Source organism: Pleurodeles waltl, chromosome 12 (genome assembly GCF_031143425.1).
Source record: "Pleurodeles waltl isolate 20211129_DDA chromosome 12, aPleWal1.hap1.20221129, whole genome shotgun sequence".
Lineage (NCBI taxonomy): Eukaryota > Metazoa > Chordata > Amphibia > Caudata > Salamandridae > Pleurodeles > Pleurodeles waltl.
This window is the reverse complement of record NC_090451.1, coordinates 50,763,737-50,773,542: the sequence shown is the minus strand read 5'-3', so window position 1 is coordinate 50,773,542 and position 9,806 is coordinate 50,763,737.

Below are 9,806 nucleotides of genomic sequence, written 5' to 3'. Positions count from 1 at the left end.
GTGTTTGACGCGCGCCGACTGTTGCTGAGATGCATGTTCCTCGTATGACTGCCTTATGTGCGTCCCATTCTGTTGATCTAGAGCCCGTTGTCCCCTTGTTTTGGATGAAGTAAGAGGATATGTGTATGGCTAATTCATCTCGGAAAGGGGGGTCTTGTAACAATCGGGTCTGGAGGCGCCAAGTTGGGATGCATGCGCGCGGGCTGCCCCATCTGAAATGAGCGATGAGAGGGGAGTGATCTGAGATTACCCTAGCGGTGTAATCAGCGCTAGTGATCTTGTGGGTGATGTCTTGGGAGATGAGGATAAGGTCTATGCGAGTGTGGAGGAGGTGTACTGGGGAGTAGTATGAGTATTCGCGATCATGGGGGTGTATATGCCTCCAGGTATCTATGAGACGGTGGTCTACCATCCATTGACGCAGCATCTGCGAATTTTTGATTGCTTGGGAGGCTGCTATGGGGGGGTGTGATCTATCCGTATCTATATGTGGAACGCAGTTCATATCCCCGCCCCAGATACATGTAGAGGATAGGTCGTTTGAGAAGTGTGAGATTGTTTTGTGTAGGAATTCACTTTGTCCGACGTTCGGGACGTACAGTCCGTTCAGTGTTACTGGTTCCCCATCTAAGTGGCCTGTTAAATGTATGTATCTGCCCTCTATGTCAAAAACGCCGCGCCGCACAGTGTACGGGACCCCCGGGGCTATCCATATCAAAACCCCTCTTGCGTATGATGAATTTCCCGACCCGTGGACCTGCCCGCCCCACTTTCTTTCCAACCAGGGAATATCTACAGGGGTAATGTGCGTTTCTTGGAGAATGGCTATATGAATATTGTGACGCTTTAGGTGCGCGTGTATCCTATTGCGCTTTCTTATGCCCGCCATACCCTTAACATTCCACGTCATTATATTATATGTTGGTTCCTTTTTTGTCATGTTAAGTTAGGTTGTTGCACACCTATTTTTTTGTACAGTTGGGTCGATCCCGTGACGCGTCCAGAGACTGCTGTTAGTCTAGTGCGCGCCGCCCACCCACGTCTCCCCTCCGCCACCAGCGCCCGCCCGCCAGCCCCCCCAGTCCTACAAAACAACATTATCAAAAGAGAATAATAAAAATGAGAGCAAAAGAAATAATAGGCAAAAGGATATTTCGGGTAAAGCCCGGAGATAAACATAATGGCACAACTGGTGCCTAAACTGCAAACTGCGAAGTTAAGTTCCATTCGGGAGTGACTTGGTTGTCGGAGAGCGTGGTTTTGGTATAGCCGGGCGGGAACCGACCCGTCTCCAGGATAATTTTGTCCCTGCTCGGTCCAAATTGTAAGTACAACCGCTTTGGTTACCCTGTTAGTCCCAGTCAAGGAAGCTAGCGGCCAGATCCCATCCCAAAGAAACCACCAAGCACCGCTCTAGGCCGCATAAGGGCGGGAGGTCGCGTGTCCCAACGCCGGACTCATGTCTGTGGCGCAGTTCATATTCCCTCACGAGGTCTAGAGATCATCCGCAACGCGCGGTGTAAGGTCAGGGCCGGCCAGTAGGAAGGAGGAGGATGCACTTGATTCCCCTCCTGGGGATCCGCTGTCTGTAGCATCTGTGTCACTTCGGGTTTTGGATTGTGGTCGAGTGAAGGAGCTAGTTTCCCTTAATATTTGAGCTTGCTCTGATTCCATTTGCGATTTCGTTGGGCGCAATGTGGTCTTGCTTTGTTTTTTTTTCCTCCTGGAGCTGGGTGTTATCCAGTCCTCAGTTGTTGTCTTTTCCGTTGGCGGGCTGATCAAACCTTTGGCGTGAATCCAAGTCCATGCATCCTCTGGGGTAGGGAATATGAGCGTTTTCTCATCTATGGTGATACGCAGGCGGGCTGGGAACATGAGAGAATAAGTTATATTATTTTGTCGCAAGATTTGTTTGATCTTTACAAAGGTTGCTCTTCTACGTTGTACTTCCAGCGTATAGTCCGGGTATGCAGATATGTTATTATTTTCCAAGCTGATTTGACTGGAAGATCTAAAGTGTTGAAGAACAGAATCTCTGTCTCTGTGGTTAAGAAATCTAGCTATCATGGGTCGGGGTGGCGCTCCAGGCCGAGGGGGTCTGCCCGGTATTCTGTGGGCTCTTTCTATCATTGGTGATTTTGTGGCATCCTGAGTTTTCATTATTTCTTTCAGCCAGTTTTCTAAGAAATCCTCGGCTTTGGGTAGTTCCAATCGTTCTGGGATGCCAATGAATCTGATATTGTTACGTCTTGAGCGCCCCTCTGCTTCTTCAGCTCGGCGTTGTAGCTGTGCCAACTCAGTTTCCATCTGTTTGAATTTGCTTTTCATGTCTTTCATTTCCGGGTGAACCGTTTCTAGCGACAGTTCAGCATTATGCACTCTGTCAGACAGTTTGCGGTGGTCAGCTCGGAGTAGGGAGACCTCCAGCACTGCGGCATCAATTTTCCCTTCTAGCGAAGTTTTGGTTTCCATAATTGCCTGCATAATTTTATCAAATTGCTGGGAGTGTGCGCGTAGCGTCTCGCTCAGTTGAAGTTGCGTTGCCTTTTGCATGTCCAGTTGGCCCATGGAGGGGGGGGTTTCTCCCTCCGCAGAAGTCCCTGTTTTGGAATGCTTAGGCTTGACCATTGTGACCACTATGCGACCGGGGAGAATTATGCCGTATGAAATCAGCTATGTGTACTGGTGGGGCGAAGCAGAGCCATGCACGTCAAAGTGGGTGATTTTAGCGTTATCAGTGGTCCAGGCGTGGTTGCTTATTTTCAGGGATATTAGGAGTTAGTATGTTAATTTGTTGACTGAGGCCCTCCTCGTTGCAAGGCAGAGAGCTGAATGCCACTGGCCTGGTACAGGTGCGTTGGGTTTTTCACTTATTTGCTTGTGGCTTGATACTTTGGTGACCCAACGTGGTTGTTTTATGTGCGTTTAATTTATTCTGTGCCAGCGCTTTTTCATTCTTTTTTTTTTTTTTTTTTTTCTCTTTTTTATTTCTTTTTTTCCTTTATTCTGATTTTATTGGCTCCTCCTCTCTTTTTTATTTATGTATTTTTATTTTATTTTTTGTAAATTTTTTCCTTCTTCCTTTCTTTCCCACTCCTCCGCCTCTGCTTCCCACTGTTTTATCTTCTGTGCTGGGTGCTGGTGCTTGAGGGTCGTTGTCGCTGGCCCAGTGCCCTGCACGGGAGGAGAGGCCGAAGGTCCCCTCAGCCGGTCCGGTACACTCCACCAAAGGCACGCCGGGGCCCCCACTCCACCCGAGCACGCGTCCGCCGGCCGCCTCCACAGATCAAGGGCGGAGTGCCAGGGTGAGCCAGACGCCCGTTCCTGGCGCCGACACGTCCAAGGCCCGACCCCGCAAGGAAACACCGCCCAGTGCTCTCGCCGCAGCGTCACCGCACGACGCTGCTACCAGTTCTTGGTAGGGGGGCCACGTGGAGCTGTAGGGATGCTAAGCCATATCAGGGGGGGCTCGCTCACTGCCGCGCGCCCCCGTGTTTCTTGTTGCTCCGATGGAGCGCGGCCGAACCGGAAGCCGCGGCGTCCCCCAGGCCGCGCCCCAGCCAGCAGGCCCGCTCCCAGGGCCCACCGCAGTCCAGGCCCAACAGCCCTCGACCCCCCCGGCGATCCCACGGGGAAGCCGAACGGGGCGACCCGACCGCCGTGCCCACGTCTCGCCGGCCGCGGGAGGGCCGCCTCACCTCCCGATCCACAGCACCAGGCGCGTCTTGCTTCCTCGAATCCAGCAGTTGATCACGGGGCCATCCGCAGCTACTTCTGTGTCCTTGAGGGCTGCCCCCGGCACTGGGGGGGTAGCCTCAGCATTTTATGGCCGACCGGGAACCAGGGACCAGGATATTCGGCAAGAAGGAGGGCCGCGAGCGGAGCTCTTTTCTCAAGCGTCCGCTCCGGCCGCCATCTTGGCCACGCCCCCAGGGTCTAACTCGTCATGACCCTGATTTTCGCAACCCCATGAGTTACCGGTCCTCCCAGTATCAGTAACTCCAAGGATGGGGAAAAATGCAGACCATATGCTGGGCAACTCATAATAAGGGCCTAAGTAGCTACACCATTTGTGGTGCAGGATTTGAGAAAAGTCTAGGGGTGTCTTCTATTACAGTGTGCTTTGGTAGTGTACATGAAACCTGTAGAGTGTGCCCCAGACTGCATAGCAGCATGTAACATCCATGCAACATTTGAGATGATGGAGATTCAGGACAAAAAAACAGGGGATACTAACTTCTCTTTTCAATTGCACTGAGAAGACTGTGTTTCTAAGTGAGAGACAGTTAAGGTAAAGCTATTTATGACTTTAGAAATCCGGAGTTTCCTCCGTAATTAGGGAGTATTGTCATATATGACTTCTTAACACAAGGACTGGCAAGCGAAAGGCAGTGTGAAGGAAAGTTTAGCATGCTGTATGTACAAACCAGTTTTACTCAAATTCTGCAAGTCACCACAGTCATGATTTTGGGAATAGCCAGATTGTTAACACTTTTCTGAATTCTAGTTGCTGTTGGTGGTTATTCTCTTCTTTAGGGGGGATTCTTCTTAGCTTGCATAGCTATACGGAGTAAGAGATTCAACTTGTGAGGGTTGTTTGAAAAGGGTGACTTCTTAGTAAGGGAACAACTCTTGATCTACGGTCTCTCTCTTGAATGAAACGTTTAAGTTTAGATTGTAAGAAGATTTATCCATTCCAGTATACAACGCAGAAGGCTCTGAAGGGAAATCGCCTTGCGGCTGGCAATCAGTGCAGCACCTTTAATTAATTATGTGATCCACTGGTCTCAATTTAAAGATTTACCTTGCTGCGGGAGTCTGGATATGCCGTAGCTTGTAAATTAAGTGTAAAATAAATGATAACACTAGGTCTATTGATGCCTTTATTCAATGTGAAAGAAATACTCATGGGAAGATATTTTGTACTGTTCTCACTCTCTAGAATGTTTCTTTGGTCACTTTGTCAACTTAGGCTTGAAGTGAGAGTTTAAATCCATAACCTCACTTAGTTTTTTTCTCCTCAGTTGATGTGGGTGGCAGGCAATTCATCGCAAGAGGCCTGGTTGATAAAGGGTCATAATTCTGCCATGATTCACGAGTATTTCTGTTTTGGATGAGTGGTTAACATGCTTCATCATACCCGCAGCAGCCTGGCGATAATAGACCACTTTAGGCCCTCTAACTGCCCTAAGTGTAGGGATGAAAATGCCCACTTCCCTCACCTGACGTGGACCTATGGAATGGAGAGCAAATACTGGTGCGAGGTTTAAATGCAACTTTTCCAAATGGTCGGAACTGAGTTGGTGCCTAAACCTCTTCTTGCTCTACTGTGTTATGTCTAAGACGTACCACATGGGGTCTCCAGATTCACCACAATAGCACTACTCCTGGCGAGATCGCTTCGCACTGGGGCAGTAGACACAACACTGCTGCATTGGACTAGCTGAAAAGCATGATGTACTGTGACTCCACCAGTGAAATATATGCCACACTCCTCCCACCAACGGCTAGACCTAAGGACATTTGGCAACTGCTCCGTAATTTTCTCTTGGAAAAAGAACACCAGGACTCAGATTGATTGAAACTGTTTTTATATGACTCAACGGTCCAGCCTTTTCTGCCCCTATAATCGATCCCAAAGCACCCACCCTACAGCAATATCCATAAGGAGCTCACCTACGACCATATTCACTAATGTAGACACCATGCCCTCTACAATTTTTCACTCCTAAATGGACCGTCCTAGCCCATGTTGCAATCTATTCTGTGGGCTTTAACTACACCCATCTCATGCGCATCACTTTCATTTGTTCCTGGGCCTGCCTTTAAAAAATCCCTTGATGTAGTTGGTAAATGCTTTACCTTTGTCCCGCCTTGAGGCTGTTTTGTTACCGCCTTGGAGACAGACCCACTTACATGGATTATTGCACGAGCGGCCATGTACCTTAGTGCAGGACGCTATTTTTTCTTTTGCCTTGCTGCTTCAAGCTCATGGCGGTATGTTGTTTCTTCCTCGTTTTCAGGCATCTTGCTGTTTCTTAGCAGTCTGCGGAGTCTTTCTTATTTATTTATTTTGCAGTTTTATGTAGCGCAACTCGACACAACGGTATTGGAGCACATTTTTTGTTGTTGGAGTTTTACAGAGCGCAAACTCAACTAAGGTATTGCAGCGCTTTACATGAGCACCGGTTACATTATACAAGAACAGATTCATTTTTGGTATCAAGTGATTTGCCCAGAATCACAGCATGTTGAGCTGGTGCCGAGACTCAAACTGTGTTTTCCAGCTCCAAAGTCGGTAGTTCTGGCCCTTAAGCCATATCCTTTCCCCTAGGGTTCTTTATTTGGTGTGTGTTGGTGCAGTCTGGGAATAACTCGTTTTTTTTTATAGAGCTTGGTAATATAGGTTCTGCCATTCCATAGCGCTGCAGAGCAGGTGCCATTCTTAACAAAGTCACTATAATTCATTTGCATTGACCTTGCAGAAATGAAGAGGTGAAAAAGCTACGTCAGAATTGTAATCTGTGACATGCTCATTTTATCAAGACCTCTGCAGTGGGTGCATTAACCAACTGACTTGAGTAGAGCTTAACACTAGGAGATAGCACATGCTCTTGATAACCTCTGGAGGGTCACCAACCAAGCAGGTTAGTTCTAGGCAAAAAGATGGCAAAAGGTGTTTTCTTCAAAATGGCGGAAAAGGAGTTGTGAGTCCAGACCAAAGCACTTCACGGCCTCAAGCTTGATAGCAAAAAACATCTAGCCCTTGGATTTAAATTGGGCCTCTTCAAATAGAGTTCAGTTAGTAGAGGCAGCTATTTTCCTTAATCTGTAGTGCAAAGAAGCTAACACAAGGGTGCCAGAGTGAGAGAAGAGGGCACAAAAGTGGAGCAAACTCCATCGCTTCCTCCTCTCAGAATTCACTGGTGTCATGGCTTTGGCAGTCCCCTCACAGCTACTGCGACCTTGCAGATGGCACTTCCGGAAGCACTGTCTAAAACAGCACTCAATTAGCACTGCTTTGAAGAGGCCCCACCTCGAATACCCCCCCACATTTGCTGTCACAAGTGCAGCTTCCCCATCACCCTTTGGACTGCTGTGCATAATGATCCACGCATCGTCTGTCACAGTCTAGTAATGTTTAACCTGCTTTCCTCTCTTCCAATCCCAGGCTTCATGTAACCACTCTACTAAATTCCCATGCATCATCTGATGTAAACTCTATGCATTATTTCTGATTGCCGTGGTTACAAAGTACATGGAAATATCTTTCTGATGAAATCTGGTGCCTCTTTTCCCACTCCTGCTTCTATTGGTGTTACCATGTAAATCAGTACAGAAGGTACCGAAGAAAACCACACACACACACACGCGTAGAACATAACTGGAGGAGCAATGACTCTGGGCCAGGTGGCAGCCCAATGTCCCCTCCTCCCTGTGAATATTTATGTTACTGTTTCACTTCTGCAATTCTAACTTGCCATTTAAAATGAAGCCGGTGATTTCTGGTCAGACAGTCTTTGTTTGCTTCTGGACACAGAAGTTTGGCCTACTGTACTAGTTGCATATCTTTGCGTTCTAGAACAGTCATCTGCAGCTCGGGCTGCAAATCCATGGCTGATTCATGGCATCTTCGGGCTGGGTAACTTTTCACTTCATAATTCATATTGGCCTAAAGTACTTTCTTTTCAAATATTCTGAACACTGGATTTTTCTACCTACTGGAAATGTTTGCTTTGGGCCTCTGTCGCCATTCTCCTCTCTCAACAGGAGAGAAGTCAGTTACCTTTCAAGCTGATAGAGTGAGTGGCCTATTTATAGAACACGAGGTGACAAAGGAAGCAGTGCACTGCACCACACTTTTTTTTATTTTATTCTTATGTTATTGTTCTTATGTGCAATATACTTATAGGTATGCGTTGAGGTTATTAGAACACCTTATTGCATGTCATTACAAAACAGGCATGTCCATTGAAGGACTGGGAACGCAAGCGCCATGCCAGGCTTGCAGGGTAACCACTATGTAAGTAAGTTCCATATACATTATTTTTACATAATTTATCTTATGTGAGTATCAAGAAACTCTGACATGGTTCCTGAACTACCTTGGATTCCCAAGAAAAACATACATTTGAATCATTTTCATGGCCCAAAAAATGCCATTGAACCAGCCCTGTAGGAGCCTCATTGGGCACCACAGGTGTGGGCGAAAAAACACTATTGTCCAAACCCAGGCTTCCCGCTCTAATTTGAGTGGTCCAGATGGCAAGGCCAAGACCTCAAATTTTGAGTTGCCACCCCAACAGAGATAATTTTGATTTCAAAACCATCAGCCAGGGCACAAATGTGCCGAAAAGGCACCGTCAAGGTCCAGGAGATTCAGGTACCCATATCTGTTCTACAGAGTCCAATCCTGAGCCGAGGGCTGTCATGAGATCATTAACCCAAGGCAGTGCTTTAAATGAATACAGAGTACCAGCCCTTGTGTATTTCCATTTAAAACACTGACCCAAGGTCACAGATTTTCCACCTCAGGAACCTATCCTGTCGGCCCATATACCACTGAAGCTCTATTTCACCAATCTGCACACATTTGAAGCCTCCTGTCCAGTTAAGCTGCCTCTTCTGTTATTCTCTTTGTATACAGTCAATGTTTTTAAATATTAGGCTAGTATTGCCAACGTAGAGGAATAATTTCTTTAAAAATGTAACACATACAAATATATGGCTGCCTCTTTTTCTTTGCTCCTAACTCTTTAGACGCCCTCCTTCTCCGGATTAAATGCCTCAAAGGTGCCTCTTTGTGGCTTGTTTGGAGCTATAAAAGTTTAGGTAAACGCATTGGAAAAGGTTGCATCACTAGGGTATCACAACCAGTCTGTAGGAATGAGGCAAAAACACTTCCAAGATGGTGGCCTTGTTGCGTGCTCTTTCCTGCAGTGACAGACCTCGGAGGGTTGCTGTGGCACCTGGCATACATCCACTACACTCCAAACCAAAACACATAGGTAAAATATATTGTCATTTACAACGCCAATGGCTCTAACTCTCACAAATGCGAGGCCTATTGCACTGCAAATGCTTTTTCTACAGAGTGGACGATGTCTATGTATGTTATCGTTCTGTCTGTTCCTATTTTCAAAATGATACATTAAAAAAAAAAAAAAAAAAAAAATGCTTCATCATTTACTGTTGCACTGCCAGAGGCATTCTACAAGTCCAGATGTCTTGAGGTCCAGTTGTCTCTCCTGTTTTTAGATGATACCATCACCACAAAGGGAACCCAGATTCTGACGCATTTCAGGATCATGCATGTGCATATACCATAACATATTTCGCGATAGTTTAAATTGGCAGGACAAAAATATTTAGGGTCTCATTACAACCCTGGCGATTTTAAGACCGCCAGGGCCGCAGTGGCAGTTGGACCGTCGCCAATGTGACGGTCTGACAGCCACATTATGACCATGGCGGTTGCGCCACAGTCGTACCGCCAGTTTTCCTCCACAGGAGGGGCTGGCGGTCCTAATCCGCCAGGGTAGGGATTACGAACCCCTTCTCTACCGGCGATGACATAGTGGTAGCCCCGCCATGTAAAGGCTGGCAGAGACGGGGTGCAGGGGTGCCCCCTTGCCAGCCCAGTTGCGATGTTCACTGTCTGCTTTGACAGACAGTGAACATCGCGGTGGGTGCTAGTGCTCCCTACGCACAACAGAATGTTCACCGGTTCTATTATGAGCCGGAGACAATGCAGTTGGGCATTTTCTGCCCACTGACCCAGCGGGAAACTCTTAATAGGACCCGTG